Below are 20,237 nucleotides of genomic sequence, written 5' to 3'. Positions count from 1 at the left end.
ATTAAACAAGGGAGGTACAATGCAATTATGGAGAAGCGTTCTTTAGCAGCTCTGCTTCACGCAGATGATGTTGCTTTCCTTTCTAGAACTACTATTGGTTTACAGTGACTGTTAGACTCCTTTCTCAACTTAATGGACAGCCTCGGTTTAAGCAGGAATATGAAAAAATTGCATGTTATGGTAACTGGCACCAAGGGCAGTAAATCCAGGAACTTGTTTGTCGAAGGCGTCCCCATCAGTAAAGTAGAGTTGTTTTGTTATCTGGGAATGTCATTTGACTCAACGCTTAACCAGACCTCTTTGCTGAAACAGAAAATATTGATTTTTGGGAGGTCCGATAATTGTGCATTTGACTTTGCAAGATTAGGCCACAAATCCATTTATGTGGTGACTAGAAAATATATAATTCGAAGTATGTCTCAATGTTGTCCTATAGATGTGATGTTTGGCGTTACACTACCGCACCTTTAATACAGACTGCATAACATCTAGTCAGTAAAAGCAGTGCACTAGCTTGTGTTTGGAAGTAGTTGTGTGGCACTGGCGTCTCCCTTATGTGTGATTATGCACTCCTGCGCAGGATTTTACATTGAATTTTTCTTATTTGGTTGCTAGAAACAAACGAACACTGGTAAATTAAACTATTTACCAACACATTACATCATCATTCAATCAAATAATATTACATGAGTATCTACAACAAAACTATGTAATCTAAAACAAAAATGGTTTAAGCAAGACGCTACACTTCCTTGTAATAACCCAAGTTAAAATAGTAATCTTTTTCAATTTACGCTTATCCTTTCTCTATACATTGAACTATATTTGCAAGAAGAATGGGTAAAGTATCAAAGTAGCTTGAAACATCAAGTGCTCAGATGGAGACCCAGATCTTCTCATTGGCTTAAACACCATCTACATTGGGGGTTAGCTAGGCAGTGAAGGCTTTGAAGAATTCAGTTCCATTATGTTTTGTCCACACAGAAGCTTGCAGCTGACTAGGTAGGAGAGGGTAGCAATGTGAAACATTCTAATGTTAAAGTTTCCTGCTGCGTGCAATGTGACTATTGACCATGTGCAAAAACATAGTCTAAATGTATGTGCAATCTGAAAAAGGGCATGAATCTTTACCCTCGGGATCGTGCCAGTGCACATTTTGTACCAGTTCAATCGATATAACTAGGGTGTGGAAAATATGGGTAATCTGGTCTTTGCCCTTGGAATGCCCCAGTACACATTTTGTACCCGTTTGATCCTTAGTGCTAAGGTGTGTGAAATTTGCATAATTTGGATTTATGTAATTATGAGAAGTTTTGTGAAAATTATGTGAAACTACATGAAATTCAAATCGATCATGTAGCACTATATTTTAACGCAAAATGTGTCCTCGTAAATTTTTGACGCAAGATGCATTTCACTAAAAAATAGTGTGCAAAACACAACTGCAAACAACAGTCGCTCACACTCTGGTTGTTTGCATTATTTCTGATCTATAATTTTGCACCAAATGATGGCATAATTATGCAATGTGGCATACTGGTGTAGTTTCAGAAACTCTGCGTATTAAGCATAGTGAGAAATTCTCAAAAATACACTGCATGATTCAAATATCACCCATGTTAAAATATACCCAGGCCTAGATATTTCAGACGGGGCAGCAGAATAGTCTGCTGCTCTTTCTGCAATATCAATATGCCCTGGGGGTGAAAAAAGCATGTGCAAACACTTATTGCACCCTTAAGGCACTATCTGTAAACTGACACTGGGGCAGGTAGCCGCAAGTTTCTAAATTCACGAGGTCACACTGCAAAAAGAAATAGGTTTGCAAGCTGAAGGAAAGAAAGAGGTGGAGCGTTATAAAATGTGAACCTTTAGACTGGACAGGTGCTGGCGCTATAGAGGAAAAGCCTGGAATTGATGGACCTGTCTCTGAGGACTGGATGGGAAGCAAAAGAAGATTGGACAAAAAGCTACATGCCCGCGCCATATTGTACCAAGCAAGAGTAGGGTGTGAATCTGAATCTCTGCAGCGGGGTCTGGGGCAGGTAGAAGTGGCCCTTCTCTGGGCAAATTTTGTAAATTTGAAGACGCAAAGTGCATAATTGTTCAAATACAATGGTTAAAAAAAACTACAGGTTTTGCAACCAGTTCTTAAGGGGAGACACCGAAATATTCCAATACATGGCAGTGCCAAGGAGCACAGGTCCTTTAATAGGAACAAATCATGGCCGGGTCTATGAGAAAACCATATCCGAACCAGCATTGTGGCAATCAAACCAAATGATGGAATATAACTAAACCACTTAGCAGAAGATCTGAGTTTCTTCTGTTTCTCCTCTTCCCGAAAAACTGAATTCAAGCCGTGGTGCCAATTTCCCTCATACCGATATTCTTTTTTCCCATATTTTTTAATCCAAAAGCAACGGGGGCACAGCTTTGCCCATGACTTGTTAATGATGTCCAGGGGTAATAGCACAGAAAATTCTAACAGGTTAGATAAGAAGTTACCCATTTGCAGCCTTTGGGCTGCACGTGTGTTGCGGATGGGAGGGAACAGTATGTGCTGCAATCAAAGTCATGCACTAGGGCAAAACATGGATCAAACTAATCTTGCACTATCTGGATGTGTTTGCATAGAAGTAAATGAAGGAACTGCATGCATTTCTTTTACAGTGCAGAAGACTGCATTACTTTTGCAGCTAAATCGGTTTTAAATCTACATATTATTCTCAAATACAGCAAAAACTTGTGCAAATTCAGTGTGCGTTGTCATATATATATATATATTTTTTTTTACAAACGTCATGAATCTGTTTGTAAAATCTTTATCCAACTTGTAGATTGATTTCTTAGGCGTAAAGAAAGGTTAAGAAGTGGTCCGATTCTGTAATATGGATTGAAACAGAAAGTGGCCCCTTGCTCCACAAACGTCCCAATAGTCCATATTGATTATCCCTGTTTTTGCACTAGTGCAAGCTTCTGCCCACGATAAACCACCACTAGCATCCACGGGGTGCACCAGCTGGAAGTGAGAATGGAAAGGCAGAGGGCTGGCATCGCCAACACCGTGTTTTTTAACCAAACGCGTAACGCCACCGGCTTTCTTGCCACCCCCTAATCATTAAAGCTGTTTAAGCTAACCACAAGCATTTCATGCATAGCAAGCGGCATAAACTACTGCCTATTCCAGGCTTCCGTGCGGCGGCTCTTGCCCCAGTCCTCGCTAATCATTCTCCTAAGTGTATCAAACCATGTCAATTGCATACCCCTAATCCCGCAGATTTGTAGTTACATACCTAAAGAAAACTTTGTTTAAAATGTATCCTAATTAGGCAGATCCCTGCAATTTGAGTAACGAGAAAAATGTGTTAACAGCGAATGTCATTAACCTAGGGCGGGGATGGCTTGTGCCCGTGACCCCGGCGGCGGAGAGCGGCCGGGCCCAGCAGGGTTTCATTCCAGGAGTGAGCATGCCTGGGAGTGCGGAGTGGGGGCGGGGGCTCCCCGCAGGAGCAGTGCTGTCCTGGTATCTTGTTGCCGCTCTACGGGACCTGTTTGAAATTGAGCCAAACCTGTCCACTTTCAATCAGGTAGAGCGAAAACAGCCACGCTGGGCCCGTTTCATAAATAATTTGACTGTGATTTACTCCTGTAGTAATCTGAAATCAAGAAGTAAACCGGGAGTGCTTCTGTAAACCAGAATTCTCGGGTTCGCTGCTGATACCACATCATGGTTTAACCTCAGATGCTCAGTTATGCAGCAGCAGAGGACCAAATTATGAGGCATGGTTTGGATCAAATATGGACATTGGACATAGATAACATGAACATTATTTTATTAAGTCTGTCCTTCCTACCTCCTAGCTTAAAACAGATTGTATAAAAGAAAAAGCTGACACACACAAACACCTTGTTTTTCCATCCATAGGGCCTATGGAACTGCCTCTTTTTTTATTTTATTTTTATTAAGAAGCAATACTCCCGCTGCTGACAAAAGTCCTTCATCCACTCTATCAAGTTTAACATCTGGGAAATATTGACAGCTACCAGTATGTAAAACGTGATCAGTTAGCTTCTGCAGTGTGTCAGACATGTTGTGACGCCCCTTATGAAACAATATGAATAACATTTGATTCACATGAGCTAGAACGTATGTTAAAATCTGCAAACTGCGAAGCCCATGGTATAATATTGTGGTACATCACTATTTGTGTGGAAAACACTGATCCAACAGATTCCTTTTTTTTCAGTAGCTCTGGTTATGAAGCTCCAAATAAAATAATTTTACTCACAAGGCTCTTCTCTCTTTACAGCTAGGCTTTAAGCACCAGAGCACTCTAGCACGTCACGTTAAAAGCAGCATTTGACATGCCTGGTTATTCGGACTCTCTAAAGGCTCGGTGATACTCTTTGGTATACCTTAGAATTAATGACTAGGGTGAGGAAGAGGGACATATAGCAAATGCTATGGTTACTCACTGGACATTTTCATTACTCCCAGTTCTACTCTTCCTTGTCAAAGATATTCTGACCCACCACCCTATCTATCCTGTTTATCCTTCAAAGAAGGAATGTTACCTCGTTATTGTGACCTAGAAATCATGTTTGTGGCCTGCAATGTCGGCATTCTCTATTGGCTGTTTATGCCTTTCTCGTAACTGTGATATACCTTGTTTGGACTGACTGTGATGAGAGAGTAATATAGGCATGGTGAAGATTACTGCCATCAAGACATTACCCCTCATCCAATCTTTCCTTGCCCAAACATTTTAGTCCTTCATCCACTTCTCGTGCCCTCCACCTTCTCCCGTGCAGGTTCCTGTTAGTCACAGTTGTGCACAATAATTTGAAAAACATATTTAAAAAAATCCTTCCTTAAGGACTTAAACTGACCAACCTTATTGTAATTTAGGGCTCATAGAATGTTAGTTTTCTGCTTGGATCACTAAAAAGGTAGACTCATCAATATTCTATATTAAAGGATGGAAGCCGAGGTTCACCACTGAATGGCCAGAAGCAGTTCACATTGGTTGCCACCGACAACCTGGACCCTACTAATCTTCATAGCCATGCTTACTCTCTTTGACCTTTCTGTCATCTTTAAAACCGTCTAACACACCATCCCCGATACTTTCCTCTTGCAGTTGTCGAGTGAAAACAGTAGGCCACTGATACCTCAGCAACCAGTCTAACTATTAAGATCCTTTCTGGTGGACTGATCACAATAGCATCCTCCTCTTCCAGTTCTATCACAATTTTACCAAATTTATCTAAATGTCTGTAGCATGACCGTTTAAGCTGGGGAGCATTAAAAAATGTCCAATTTCTGCACTGATTATAAGACAGAGGATCTGGCGTTCTCAACGTTACATGTATACATGTGATAAACAACTTTAAATTCCAGCTATTCTGTACAGAGAACTTACTATGAGTGTGCAAAGCTTTTTTTGCATTGTTTCATGATGAACATGTTTTGCGAAGCTCCCGAATTGCGAAGCCTACAAAGTTTGCTAGAATAAAGCTGCACTTTCCCCTGCACATTGCAAGATCGTTTTCCCTCTTACCAAACAGAGCCAAGATTGAAAATGGATGCAGACTTTGCAAGTGCACATTGTTTTCACTTTTCTATGAAGAGTAAATATATACATATTCTTTCTGCAAGTTTACCTTTTGCAATATAATTTGTCACAAAGTCAGAATTTTCAGACTAATGCGGAGGAAACACAACACTTTGCAATTTCACGAAGCTAGGACTTTGTAAAGGTTGCAACAAAAATCTTTGAAACTTTGCACAACCCTAGACTGACACAATGTAATATTACCAATGTGTGGCCACAAAAGCGTTGGTTTCTTTTGATGGAGGAAACCCAACTCATCCCTTAGGGTTGGTGAAGACCCTTGTCTGAACTAGCTACATGGTATCTTTTCAGTTGGTTTCAGATTACTAATAAATACCTTTTGGAGATACGTTGTATTTGCCACACGTCCTGGGCTCAGCCTGTTGGTATTCCCCTAAAACCAGGGAATCCGTTGTAGCAGGGCAACCATTTTCCAACACTGACTACAAAAGCTCACTACAGATGGTAGCTCAGGACGATCCACATTCATTCCCACCCAGGAAGGAACTGTCTGCAATATGAAGAACGTATATAAGTGGACTGTACCTGTTTTGAGGTTCAATAGTCAGACAGAGATAACATTTATTCAACTCTAGTAGTCACCTACCTTTTGACTAACATGCCACCCAGTAAATGAGGGACGGCTGTCACCCAAATAAAACGAGGGGATGACCTTGACCCTGATTTGTACAGGTTCATATCCATGAATGCCATCTTTTTTTACTATAGCTTAGGAGACAAATGCCCCTATTATGAGTTGCTCATAACATTCGATGGATCTAGTAATAGACGGTACCATGGCTATCACACATACATGTAATAAGGTAAACATGCAAGCACATGCATTTTCCACAGGACACTCTAGCACCTCAAAGCTGCCAAAATCTCCACGGAAAGTGTGGCCAAGAAAAATAATTACCAGGGGGAAATCAATTCCGATCAATCCTCCACCAATAATTCTTCATTTCTTAGTGAAGGCCAACTCATAATGGTGCAGGTTTTCCAGCCAGGAGTTCATGGTGCTCTAGGGGCTGGTATTTCCAGTCCTGTTAACAGGCCACTCAAAAGGAAGGCCAAAGAGAAACTGAACATTAAATATGTTATAATATTTTATGTTGTTGGAATTGTAATTCTTTTTTTAATGATTAGGAATTTGAATACTACATTTAACCCTTCCAAAGATCAACGCTTGCCCGATTTTGCTTACGTTGGAGTGGGCTTAGTAAACTAACCTTCCTAAATCCAGCACTTTCCCTACTGTTGCTTACATTGGAGTGGGAATAGACAATCTTACTTTCCAAAGTCCAACACATTCCTCGCTGGGGACGAGCATCAGAAGAACAATGCTTCTGGACATGGCCGTAGTGGGTGCCACTCCCAGTCGTCATGATAACCTTGGTGCTCTGAGCGCGCACCCACCAGTCTCCTTTAGACATCTGACAGCACCTGCAACTTGCTCCTTCGCATCTGCAACGCTGAGTCGGGTGGAGGTATGACATCCCCGAGTGGTACAGTTGCTTCGGTTTACCACCACACCCGGGCATTCTGAAAGTATTTCGCTGTGCTCCTCACAGCTGACCCCAGTTCACTTTCAGTTGACCTAATTACTCTGGCTGGACCCGAGTGGTCTCGAAATTTCTTTTCACTGTACACCTCGCAGCTGACTAACACATTCCCTAATTACTGTAAAGACTCTAAAACGAGCCCTGTGTTAAGCACTGCTTTTTGATTAACCTAAAAAGTGAATACTTTGGAAAATACTAATTGGATTCCTGCTGTTTTGATCTTATTTCAATCAGATCAACACTATCTATTTTTATAAACCTGTGTGGAGTCTTTTTGTGGTGTTCTCCTTGTGATTACTGCATGTGTGTTGCACAAATACTTTACACTTTGCCTTCTAAGTTAAGCCTGCCTGCTCTGTACCAAGCTACTAGAGGGTGAGCACAGGTTAATTTAGTCTGACTAGAGTGGTGGGTCTGCCTGGCTTAGGTGCATACCCTAGCTAACGGAATATATATATATGTATATATATATATATATATATATATATATATATACATAATGTATTACGTAGCGGCAGTTGCCAGTAGTTAGTAGTTAAAATTAGGATCATGTTTCTATAGAAAAAGTGCTTTTGACTTGCCTATATCTTTGGCACCGTTTGACAAATCTTCATGAAATTAAAAAAAAAGGTGTGCTGGTGATTCTTTTTGTGCATGGAAGGCTTCGGGGTGATCTGTGAAGCTGGGGCTGAGAAAAAGGGAGGGGGCATGCATGTACCATGTTAATTCCCATAGGACCTTTCAACATGACTACAGCCCAAACCGCTGGACAGAATTACACCACATTTGTCAGACAGCTATCTTTCGCTCGATATGCAGATTATGCTTTTGCTTATTTGTTGTAAACCTGTCCAGTAGTTATGGAGATATTAAAGGGAAAATAAATTTAGTTATCTAGGGCTGTGGTTCTTTCGCAATGATTTTGCATAAGTAACAAGCTTCTGCAGGGAAATGCTTTAAAGTTAAGAACGGTGTGGGGGCTGCCCGGCTCCCCTCTATAGCCCCGGGGACCACCACCTCCCCAGGGAACTTCATCAAAATGATGTGGGGGGCCAGCAGCCCTGATGACCGCCGCCGGGGCTTTTTACTTCAGAAATGGTGGGGGCCCCCAAGCCTCTCTGCAGCCCCTGGGACAGCGACCACCCCGGTCACAAAACAGAATTACGTGCGGGGGCGCCCAGCCTCCCCCACAGCCCCGGGGACCGCCACCTCACTGGGGCACAAAATAAAATGATGTGCGGGGAGGCTTTGTGCCCCCCACAGCCTCAAGGTCAACTACCTCCTGAGGGTCCATGGCAGGCCGCCGCGCCCGGTGGGCCACCACGTAGCCGGGACTATTACTTTGGAGGGGGGCTGAAGCTGAGTCCTAGAAAAAAAGAATACAAAAGGGGCCAGGGTACGAACACCCTGACTCCTTAGCTCTGGTGATGAGGTCCCAAAGGGAAACCCCAGGGCTGAATAGCAATAAAAAAAAAAAAAATCACTGCGATTTGCAGTGATTCAATGGATCCGGTGAAAATTCATCTTTATCTAGCACCCCGGAGTACCAAGTCCCGGGGTCAATGCTTATTTTTAACGGGGGCACCAGGCCCCCTCTGTGGTCCAGGGACCACCACCTCCCGGGGGCAATGATTAGATTAGGTGCGGAGGGCTCGCCTGGTCCCCCCACGCCCTGGGGACCACCACCTCCCCACGGCTATATGTAAATTGTGTGGGGGAGACCCCCACAGCCCCAGGGACCACCACCTCCCCAGGGCTTTCAGCAATATCAATGCCAGTGAGTTGGCTCAGCCCCCAACATAACCACCTTCCTGGGGCATTGATTAGATTAGGGGCAGAGGGGCTGCGTGGCCCCCACTGCAGCCCCAGGGACCACCACCTCCCTGGGACAAATGGTATATAATGTAAAAGGGGTTCATTTTGGACCCCCAAGCCCCGAGGACCATCACCTCCCCGAGGGCTATGCATGTTGGGTGGGGTGGTCCCCCTGGAGGAGCCACAAAGGGCCCTAGGGACCAACACCCCCCAGGGCCAGCTCCTGCTATGTCTGCGGTGCCCACCTTTGAGACATAGTTGTTTGCTGTGGCTTGGCTGCATCTTCTACAGCTGCAGCCAAGTCACAGCAAACGCTCAACTTTTTGACCCTGCCAATAGAATCCGAAGGCCACCAGCAAGCCCTCATGCCAACACCAGCTATACACAGACCCTCAAACTTACTTGTTGGAAGAAGTTTTATTACAAATTTTCATGATATCTTACCACACATATCTAAATCATAAATCACTTCAAGTAAACTTCAGTCATATTTACAAAACATAAATCACATCCATAAGACATAATTCTGTGACCATAAATCATTTACTCATGACAGGATACCTTCCTGTCCTGAACCACCATTGGACCACACAAGTGAACCGTACCTCACCTGTATCCCTAGGAGGGACGGTTGCCCCGACTACACCGTTCCTTGTCCACACGCTCAGGGTTCCGCCCCCCCATCCAAACACCAATCTGCCTAGGGGTGTAACGGGGTGGCCAGGAGCGGAAGCCCCATGCCCCCACCAGCGATCTGGGCTCCCTTCCCCTTAATCTGGTGTGTACATCCGCAGGTTGGCTCAGGACTTCAGGATCCTATCTCTGGTGTTCTCCCAGGGCCCTAGCCTTGGGGACCCCTCTGTTGCTTCTGGTTACTTTAATACCTCACTTTCCGCCACGAGGGTGACCAGGGCCCCAAAGGTCCTTCACCCTCCCCCACCCACAAAAAGGCTGCGAGCGAAAAAACAGATGTCGGAAATGAACTGGTCAGTACCGGCGTCAGACAAGTGCACCATATCCTTGTGAAACATGCTAGGGCCCTTAAAAAGTCTGTGCGGAATGTTCCATAATCGCCCCAGGCGTGGGCATAGTTTGGCCATTTCAGCATTGAGTCGACGCACCGAGACATTAATTGTTCTTGATTTAATTCCTGAGCCCCACTTGCGGCGAGGCACCATGTGAGACCAAGCAATGGCCGTGTTCGAGTACTGTTTTGCTAACTTCGTGATTTCCAGAAATATTGTTTCACTTAGTGCCTTGCGGCCCATGCACACCAAGTCATTGCCTCCTAGGTGAATAATAATGAGATCCGGGAACTGGAGTCCTTCTAATTCTCTGGCCAATGTGACGAGCTGTTGAAGTTGTGCGATTCCTAATCTGCCAACCCCGCACCATCGGAAAGCCAATCCTTGGCCTGCCGCCGGATTCAGCTCACGGAGCTGTTGCACTCTGTAGGCCAACTTTTGAACAAACGAATGCCCCAAGACCCATACCACATGTGGTGCCATTGAACTGAAATGAAAGAAAAATTGCATGAGGAGACCATACTTAAGTAACCGGCTTAAAGAGGAAGTATTGCTAGACCAATTCAGGCCTGATGTACTGTTTATAACAATTAGATGACCAGCGACTAATGCACTCCAACTCTGTCACTGGCAACCCAGCGCTAGCTGCTAACGTAGCTGCCCTAATCCGGAAGGAATGGGAGGAGTATCCCAGTGGGTCCACCCCCACTGCCCTAAGCGATACCTTGAAAACCTCTGAGAATTGGTAGCGAGATAGGCATTCCCCGTTAGCGTGAATCAACAATGCGGTAGACTTTGTCGGCGGCCAGACAGACAGGTAGGCTCTTACTAGTCTCACTGGGAAAAAGGGGGACCCGTTAGCTGCGCTGAGTGTGATGCGAGCTCCTTTTCTAAGCTGGTCCATTTTTGACTTACGCAGCACTATTGTTAAAAACTCTGGACTGACTAGCATGTCCTCCCGCTGCAGCCCCCCTGCGTGTTGGCTCCTGGAAGAGCCCACTAGTTCCCCGATGTGGAATGCCCCATAAAAGGCTACCACGAATATTGCCGCAAATAAAGCTGACTCAAAATTAGAGGAACACACCGCGGGAAGACTGTGCAAAAGGTTCTCTAATAATACTGCTGTTATCGGGCGCCTTGAGTCTGTCTTAGCCGTGTCCCCCCTAGCTCAACCGGCTACTGCCTGCTTAATGATAAAGGTGATTAGCTGAGACTCCATGTTCCTGAATCTAGCGAAAAAATGGATCGAGGCCAGGTAGGCTTTTGTGCAAGAAACTGGTCTACCCCTGTCCCGCAAATGCTGCAAAAAGGCACATATAGCCCATTCTGAAAACAAGACTTACATTTTTTGTGCCTTCAAGAACAGCCTGTACTGGTGAAGAGCTTTCTCGTATGCCCCTTTGGTACGGGCTGCCAGAGATGTTGCTACTAAGACTGGGGGGTGGGACACCAATCTTCCACAGAGATGTTGGGAACTCCGTCATTTTCTCCACCGCCTGAGGGTGGTACCACAGAAAGTCCTGCATCAACGAGCGAGTTAGTGCTTCAGCGGCATTGTTATATATCCCCGGTACATGTTTAGCTCGAAATGTAATATTGCACTTTAAGCAGGTTAAACTCAAGTGTTTAAGGAGGCGGAGCACCAATTGGCATGTAGCCCTTTGTCTATTGATTGCCTCCACCACAGCCATGTTGTCGGACCAGAAGATTACTGACCTATCCTTAAATTTCTCAACCCAGATGGTGACTGCGAAAATAATAGGGAACAGTTTAAAAAAGGCTATATTCTTTGTAATGCCCTTGTTAACCCAGTCTGTTGGCCAATCTGCCCTGCACCAAAAGGGCCCCAAAATTGCAACAAAACCCATGCTGCCTGCTGCGCCGGATGAGGCCAAATTACTGCCCCATTCAAATCCTGCAGAAAAACCTCTCACAACTTTAAGTCATTCCTGACTTCAACAGACAACTGGGCGTGATGGTGCTTCTCAGACAAACCCGCCTTTGATCTAGCGATGGACCTTGAAAAAGGGAGAACCATGGGAATAATTCTTAAGAGTGAAATTCAGCTGCCCCACCAGAACCTGTAACTGGTGCAGGGTGACTTTTTTCTGAGATAACACATCTTTAACCCCTTCTGTGCCGAGGACGTAGTGGTTACGTCCTTCGGCACAGTGCTGCTGTGCCGAGGACGTAACCACTACGTCCTCGGCACACAGCCCAGAGGGAGCGCTCTCGCTCCCTCTGTGTGCTTCCTCCCACCCCCCAAAGTCAGGGATGGAAGGGGAAGCCCTTCCCCTTCCACCCCCGACCCCCCCATAATGACCTCAGCGTGCGATCGCACGCTGACTTCATTATGGGGATATCGCCGCACAGGAAGCCATTTGCTTCCTGTGCGGCGTTGAGAGAAGAGGTGAGTTCCTCTTCCCGGTGGGTGGGGGGTTTCGGCCAAAGAGGCACCGGGGGAAAGGAAAGGCTTTTCCTTTCCCCCGGTGTCTCTTTGAGCATTCCTGCTGCCCGATCGCGTTGCGATCGGGCAGCAGGAATGCCCACTGGACACCAGGGATTTTTTTATTTTTTATTTATTTACTCTGTCTGGCACGCGGGGAGCGGTCCCTTGGGCAAGGGTCGCTCCCCTTTAGGGGGCAATCATTTTCGGTCATTTCTGCCCCCCTTGGGGGCAGATTGGCCTACTTTTTAGCCAGATCTGCCCCAAAGGGGGGCAGAAAACACTAGATCACCAGGGATTTTTATTTTTATGTGTATTTCTGTGTGGGGGGGGTGCCCCCTTGGGCAAGGGGCGGCCCCCCCAAGGGGGCAGAGAACTGTTGGCCTTTTCTGCCCCCCTTGGGGGCAGATCGGCCTATTTTTTTTAGGTCCATCTGCCCCCAAGGGGGGCAGAAGCCACTTAGGCACCAGGGATAGTGTGTGTAGTTAATGGGGGGGCGCCCCCTTGGGCAAGAGTCGCTCCCCTTTGGGGGGCATGTCTTTTAGGGCCATTTCTGCCCCCCTTGAGGGCAGATCAGCCTATTATTTTTAGGCTGATCTGCCCCAAGGGGGGCAGAAACCACTTAGACACCAGGGATAGTGTGTGTGTGTGTGTTAGTGGATGGGGGGGGGGCCTTGGGCAAGGGTCGCCCCCCACTTTGGGGGCACATGTACCCAGGCCATTTCTGCACCCCTTGAAGACAGATCAGCCTATTATTTTTAGGCTGATCTGCCCCCAAGGGGGGCAGAAACCACTAGAACGCCAGGGATTTTTAAAATTTGTTTATTTTTGTGGGGGGGGCGTCCCCTTGGTCACGGGGCACCCCCCTAAGGGAGGCATTGACCTGTTGGCCATTTCTGCACCCCCTGGGGGCAGATGGGCCTATTTGTTTAGGCCCACCTGCCCCCAAGGGGGGCAGAAGCCACTTAGGCACCAGGGATAGTGTTGTGTGTGTTTTTTTGTTTTTTTTTGTTTGAGGGCTGTCCCCTTTGGCAAGGGTCGCTCTCCATGGGGACACACTACTAAAGGTATTTTCTGGCTTCCTTGGGGCAGACAGGCCTATTTTTTTAGTAGGCCCATCTGCCCCTATGGCAGAATCCACTTAGGCACCAATTTCCAAATGTTTGATGATGGGGTGTTTGTCAACTGAAGAAGTCTTTGCATTTGTGATTTAAAAAAAATGTCCTCCTTTTTGTTCTAGTTCAAAGCTTTTGCTTTATTTGCTGTGGCTCCTTGCGGTTTGGGCGGTGGTTGACCTGCAGTTTGCACAGTTGCATGTTTTAGGTAAGTAAAAACAATTTACTCCAAAGGAGTATTGTTGCCATGCATGAATGACATGTTTGTAGGGGGTGTAATAAATGCAGGATTGTGTGTGAAATTGTCCTTAGGTTTGTGCACAATGATATTTGTTTTGTCTTATTTCTAATTTGCCTTTCTTTCTTTATTTTTAGTGGGATATCATTGGTGATTGCTGTGTAGTTGCTGGTGAATCAAGCTTTTTCAGGCAAGTGAGCGGTGTAGTTTTTGAGTTTATAACTCTTACTAACAAAGCTACACTTTGTTACTTGTCTTACACAGTGCTGGTTGTTGGTGGTGAATTTGTCCAGTTAATTTTAGCAGGAGAGATCATGGCTAGCCGCAGGATGACCGCTCAGCAGGTGGTTGGTATGCTTTTTGAGTCACAGTCTGATCATGACTATGAGACGGACTCTGCATCTGAGGCAGAGGAGGAAGTCGGAGATTCTGGCAGTGATGTTTCTGTTGGAGGGGAATCTTCTGATGATGAAGCCACACTCAGTGCAGATGAAGGGCCTGTTTTAGAGGAGGACATTGATGTGCCAATAGTGCAGCAACCTGGGGCTGAAAGGTTTCCCGTTATAAGACCTGATGTCTGGGTTGCCCCAAACATGGAGCAGCCAGAGTTGCCTGCCTTTACTGGTCTCCCGGGTTGTAACGCCAATACAGAGAACTTTTTGCCTATCAATTTCTTTGAGTTATTCATGGATGATATGTTTTTGGAAGAGATTGTTGAGCAGACTAATTTGTATGCGGAGCAGCATTTGAGGGACAACGCTGCTAGACTTAGGCCACACTCTAGAGCTGCCCAGTGGATTCCCACAAATTTGGAGGAGATAAAAAAGTTTTTGGGTTTGACTTTTTTGATGGGGTTGATAAGGAAGCCGCCACTGGCTTCTTATTGGTCTACTAGTCCCTTGATGGCAACAGCTATATTTCCAGCGACCATGAGTCGTAATCGGTATTTGCTTCTTATTAGGATGCTGCATTTTGTTGACAATGCATTAGCCTTGCCACGAGATCACCCAGATTCTGACCGTCTTTTTAAGATTAGGCCTGTCCTTGATCATTTTGTAGATCAGTTTTCGGAGGTCTATGTTCCAGGCAAAGAGTTAAGTGTGGACGAGTTTTTGGTCCTCTTCAAGGGTCGTTTGGTTTTTAGGCAGTACATTCCTAGCAAAAGGGCATGATATGGAATTAAATTGTATATGCTGTCTGAAAGTATGACAGGATATGTATATAGTTTCCGTGTGTACACTGGTAGGGATTCCAATATTGACCCCCCTGGTTGTCCTCCCACTTTTGGAGTTACTGAGAAAATTGTGTGGGATCTTGGTAGACGACTGTTCAACAAAGGTCACCATTTGTATGTAGATAACTTCTACACTGGTGTGCAGTTGTTCAAGGAATTGTTTAGAGTGGACACAGTTGCTTGTGGCACAATCCGTTCTAACCGGAAAGGCTATCCAAGGGAGCTTGTCTGTAAAAAAACTTGAGAGGGGACAGTGCTGTGCCTTGCGGAACGAGGAGCTGCTAGCTTTGAAATTTTAAGACAAGAGGGATGTCTACATGCTAAGTACCATCCATGATGAGAGTACTTCCCCTGTGACTGTTTGGGGCCAGGTTGCTGAAGTGTGCAAACCTGTGTGCATTTTAGATTATAATAAGCACATGGGAGGTGTAGATAGAGTTGACCAGAGGTTGGAACCTTATACTGCTATTCGTAAGTCTTACGTTTGGTATAAGAAGTTAGCACTTCACCTCTTCCACTTAGCAACCTTCAATGCTTTTATTGTGTTTAGGGATAGGTCTCCAGAGTCAAAGATGACATTTGTGAAATTTCAGGAGTCAGTGATAGAGAGCCTTATTGTGGTGGAACAGGCCAGAGTTCCTAGCGAAGCAGTGGTGGAGGATGTGGCTAGATTGAAAGATCGCCACTTTGTGTGTTTTCGAAGAGGTATCCGGAGGGAGACTCGAATGTACTGCCCAGATTGTCCTTCAAAGCCTGGGCTGTGTGTCGGTGGTTGTTTTAAGAATTACCACACCCAGAAGAATTTCTGTTTTGTATTTTCATGTGTTTAGTTTCATGGTTAGCATTTCTGTCATGTTCTTAGTTAGAGCTTTTGTGTTTGTAGTTTTGTAATTCTTTCTACTTAGTTAGGGGTTCCTCTGTTTAAAAAAATAAATAAAAAAATGATGCCATTGTGTGTGGAGTGGGGCTTGGCTCAGAGTGTACATATTGACTTGCTGTTGGCTACTACAACACACTGCCAGCCAAACACCAGTCCACACACTCCCATCAGTTGGTGTGATTGTTGTATCAGGCATGTGGGCGTATGTAAGTGATGGGCCCTTGAGTGGCGCTGTTTGTCGATGTGAGTGTTGTAATGTGCTGGGCCCGTGGCTGGCGGTGTGAATGGCCTTGTGTGTGTCATGTATGAAAGTTGTGTGAATGGACTGTAAAGCGGTTGGTGCCTTGTCGCGGCTTTACAGCTCACGAGCTGTGAGTCATTGGTTCAGTTTTTTGCCTTTCAGTTATTAACACTGCATTTCATTTTTGTGAAAGCTCTTGTTTGTAAAATTTGATCCACTGAACCATCACTCACCCTCGTGCCAAATCCAACCAGTATGTGTGGTAAAAATGACAAAACCTGCTCCGCTGTAATCAGGCGTCGCAACACACCTGTGACACGCTAGGTGCCTCAGGTGGGACCCCGATGATGAAGCATGCCACCAACTTGGTTGGTGGGTGAGGGGTCTTTTTCACATAACCTAAGTGTGTTTCTTTTCTAAATTTTAGTGTTTGGCACATCACGGATGTATGTGGACACATCAAAACGATATATTACAAAACTACCTGTGTTTGGGGGGGAGAGGGCACCTATGTTTTTGGTCCTGTGTGCGGCCTTCATCTAGGGAAACCTACCAAACCAGACATTTTTTAAAACTAGACACCCCAAGGAGTCCAGGGAGGTGTGGATCCCCCAACATTTTCTTACCCAGACTCCTCTGTAAACCTCAAAATTTGCTTAAAAAAGCATATTTTCCTGACTTTTCTTCGTAGGATCACCACTCAAGCACAAAATTCCTACTCCCCAGTGTTCCCCTCAGTCTCCCAAGTAAAATGACACCTCACTTATGTGGGTCCCCAAAGCAGAGTCAGTCTAAAGATGTATAAAAGAATATGTCCTTATAAACTCGCTGTGCTATCCTCTCTATCTCTACAAGTTTTGGGCCTTATTCTGTTGCAGGCACCTGGCCCACCCACACAAGTGAGGTATCATTTTTATCAGGAGACTTGGGGGAACGCTGGGTGGAAGGAAATTTGTGGCTCCACTCAGATTCCAGAACTTTCTGTCACCAAAATGTGTGGAAAATGCGTTTTTTTAGCCAAAATTTGAGGTTTGCAAAGGATTCTGGGTAACAGAACCTGGTCAGAGCCCCGCAAGTCACCCCATCTTGGATTCCCCTAGGTCTCTAGTTTTCAATAATGCACAGGTTTGGTAGGTTTCCCTAGGTGCCGGCTGAGCTAGAGGCCAATATCTACAGGTAGGCACTGTTTTCAATGAAAAAATGTGATGTGTCCACGTTGTGTTTTGGGGCGTCTCCTGTCGCGGGCGCTTGGCCTACCCACACAAGTGAGGTATCATTTTTATCGGGAGACTTGGGGGAACACTAGGTGGAAGGAAATTTGTGGCTCCTCTCAGATTCCAAAACTTTCTGTCACCAAAATGTGAGAAAAACATGTTTTTTTGCCATATTTTGAGGTTTGCAAAGGATTCTGGGTTACAGAACCTGGTCAGAGCCCCACAAGTCACCCCATCTTGGATTTCCCTAGGTCTCTAGTTTTCAGAAATGCACAGGTTTGGTAGGTTTCCCTAGGTGGCGGCTGAGCTACAGGCCAAAATCTACAGGTAGGCACTTTGCAAAAAACACCTCTGTTTTCTTTCAAAAATTTGGATGTGTCCACGTTGCGCTTTGGGGCGTTTCCTGTCGCGGGCGATAGGCCTACCCACACAAGTGAGGTATCATTTTTATCGGGAGACGTGGGGGAACGCTGGGTGGAAGGAAATCTGTGGCTCCTCTCAGATTCCAGAACTTTCTGCTACAGAAATGTGAGGAACATGTGTTTTTTTTAGCCAAATTTTGAGGTTCGCAAAGGATTCTGGGTAACAGAACCTGGTCCGAGCCACACAAGTCACCCCATCTTGGATTCCCCTAGGTCTCTAGTTTTCAGAAGTGCACAGGTTTGGTAGGTTTCCCTAGGTGGCGGCTGAGCTACAGGCCAAAATCTACAGGTAGGCACTTTGCAAAAAACACCTCTGTTTTCTGTGATGTGTCCATGTTGTGTTTTGGGGCATATCCTGTCGCGGGCGCTAGGCCTACCCACACAAGTGAGGTATCATTTTTATCGGGAGACTTGGGGGAACATAGAATAGCAAAACAAGTGTTATTGCCCCTTGTCTTTCTCTACATTTTTCCCTTCCAAATGTAAGACAGTGTGTAAAAAAGACGTCTATTTGAGAAATGCCCTGTAATTCACATGCTAGAATGGGCACCCCGGAATTCAGAGATGTGCAAATAACCACTGCTTCTCAACACCTTATCTTGTGCCCATTTTGGAAATACAAAGGTTTTCTTGATAGCTATTTTTTACTCTTTATATTTCAGCAAATGAATTGCTGTATACCCGGCATAGAATGAAAACCCACTGCATGGTGCAGGTCATTTATTGGTTCTGGGTACCTAGAGTTCTTGATGAACCTACAAGCCCTATATATCCCCGCAACCAGAAGAGTCCAGCAGACGTAACGGTATATTGCTTTCGAAAATCTGACATTGCAGGAAAAAGTTACAGAGTAAAACGTAGAGAAAAATTTATGTTTTTTTCACCTCAATTTCAATATTTTTCTTTTTCAGTTGTTATTTTCTGTAGGAAACCCTTGTAGGATCTACACAAATTACCCCTTGCTGAATTCAGAATTTTGTCTACATTTCAGAAATGTTGCGGTTTCTGGGATCCAGCGTTGGTTTCATGCCCATTTCTGTCACTGACTGGAAGGAGGCTGAAAGCACAAAAAAATCGTAAAAATGGGGTATGTCCCAGTAAAATGCCAAAATTGTGTTGAAAAATTGGGTTTTCTGATTCAAGTCTGCCTGTTCCTGAAAGCTGGGAAGCTGGTGATTTTAGCACCGCAAACCCTTTGTTGATGCCCTTTTCAGGGAAAAAGCCACAAGCCTTCTTCTGCAGCCCCTTTTTCCCATTGTTTTGAAAAAAACAAAATTTTCAATGTATTTTGGCTAATTTCTTGGCCTCCTTCTGGAGAACCCACAAAGTCTGGGTACCTCTAGAATCCCTAGGATGTTGGAAAAAAAGGACGTAAATTTGGCGTGGGTAGCTTATGTGAACAAAACGTTATTAGGGCCTAAGCGCGAACTGCTCCAAATAGCCAAAAAAAGGCTCGGCACAGGAGGGGGAAAAGGCCTGGCAGCGAAGGGGTTAATGGAATCCTTGAATACCCGCAGCTTATCCCTCGGAAGGTGACACTCCCCGGCCACAGAGTCAATCTCAATCCCTAGGAAAGTAATGCAAGTGGCGGGCCCTTCTGTTTTGTCAGGAGCCAGCATTTGAGAAGATCCAGTGCAGGAAGGTGCTAAACTGCTCAAAATAGCTGCATGACACACTACAACCCATGGGCATGCACTTATCATAGAAGTACTCCCCCTGGAATTGGAAGCCTAGTAGATGGTAATCTTCAGGATGAACAGGGAGAAGTCTGAAGGCTGATTCTATGCCTGTTTTTGCTAACAAAGCACCATGGCCCAAGGCCCTCAATTTTTCCAAGGCCTGGTCTACAGTCGCATAGCGGACCGAGCAAAGCTGGGGATCGATAGCCTCAATCACCGATGCACCCCGAGGAGCAGACAGATTATGAATTAACCTGAACAGTCCAGGCTCCTTCTTAGGAACAACCCCCAAAGGAGAACAAACAAAACCTTCTAAAGGCGGGAGAGGGCCAGCCAATCTACCCAAGGTACGTTATTTTAATAACTTCCTTGCCACCACTCCCGAGTTCCTTAATGCAGATACTAAGTTCCTGCAATGGTCAACTGGAGGTACACTGGTGGCGGGGATTCCAAAGCTAAAGGAAAAACCATGTGCTAGTAATTCTGAAGACCCTTTCACAGGATAAGCCTGTAACCACGGGAGCAGTGCGTCAATCTTTATGGAAGATGGCAAAGTTATTTAATTATTGGGCTTATTCCCATCTCTGCCTTTCTCTTTGGATTTTTTGATGCACTTAAACTCTGGGTGAGAGGGATGCCCACAAAAGGAACAGTTGTGTCGGAATTTGCAAGACCCAGTGGGGTGCGAACATGTCTTCCTATTGAATGCCCAGCATGACCCGTTCTTGTCGCTTGAGTATTGGGA

The sequence above is a fragment of the Pleurodeles waltl genome, chromosome 8, assembly GCF_031143425.1.
Source record: "Pleurodeles waltl isolate 20211129_DDA chromosome 8, aPleWal1.hap1.20221129, whole genome shotgun sequence".
Classification (NCBI taxonomy): domain Eukaryota; kingdom Metazoa; phylum Chordata; class Amphibia; order Caudata; family Salamandridae; genus Pleurodeles; species Pleurodeles waltl.
This window is presented reverse-complemented; position numbering follows the sequence as displayed.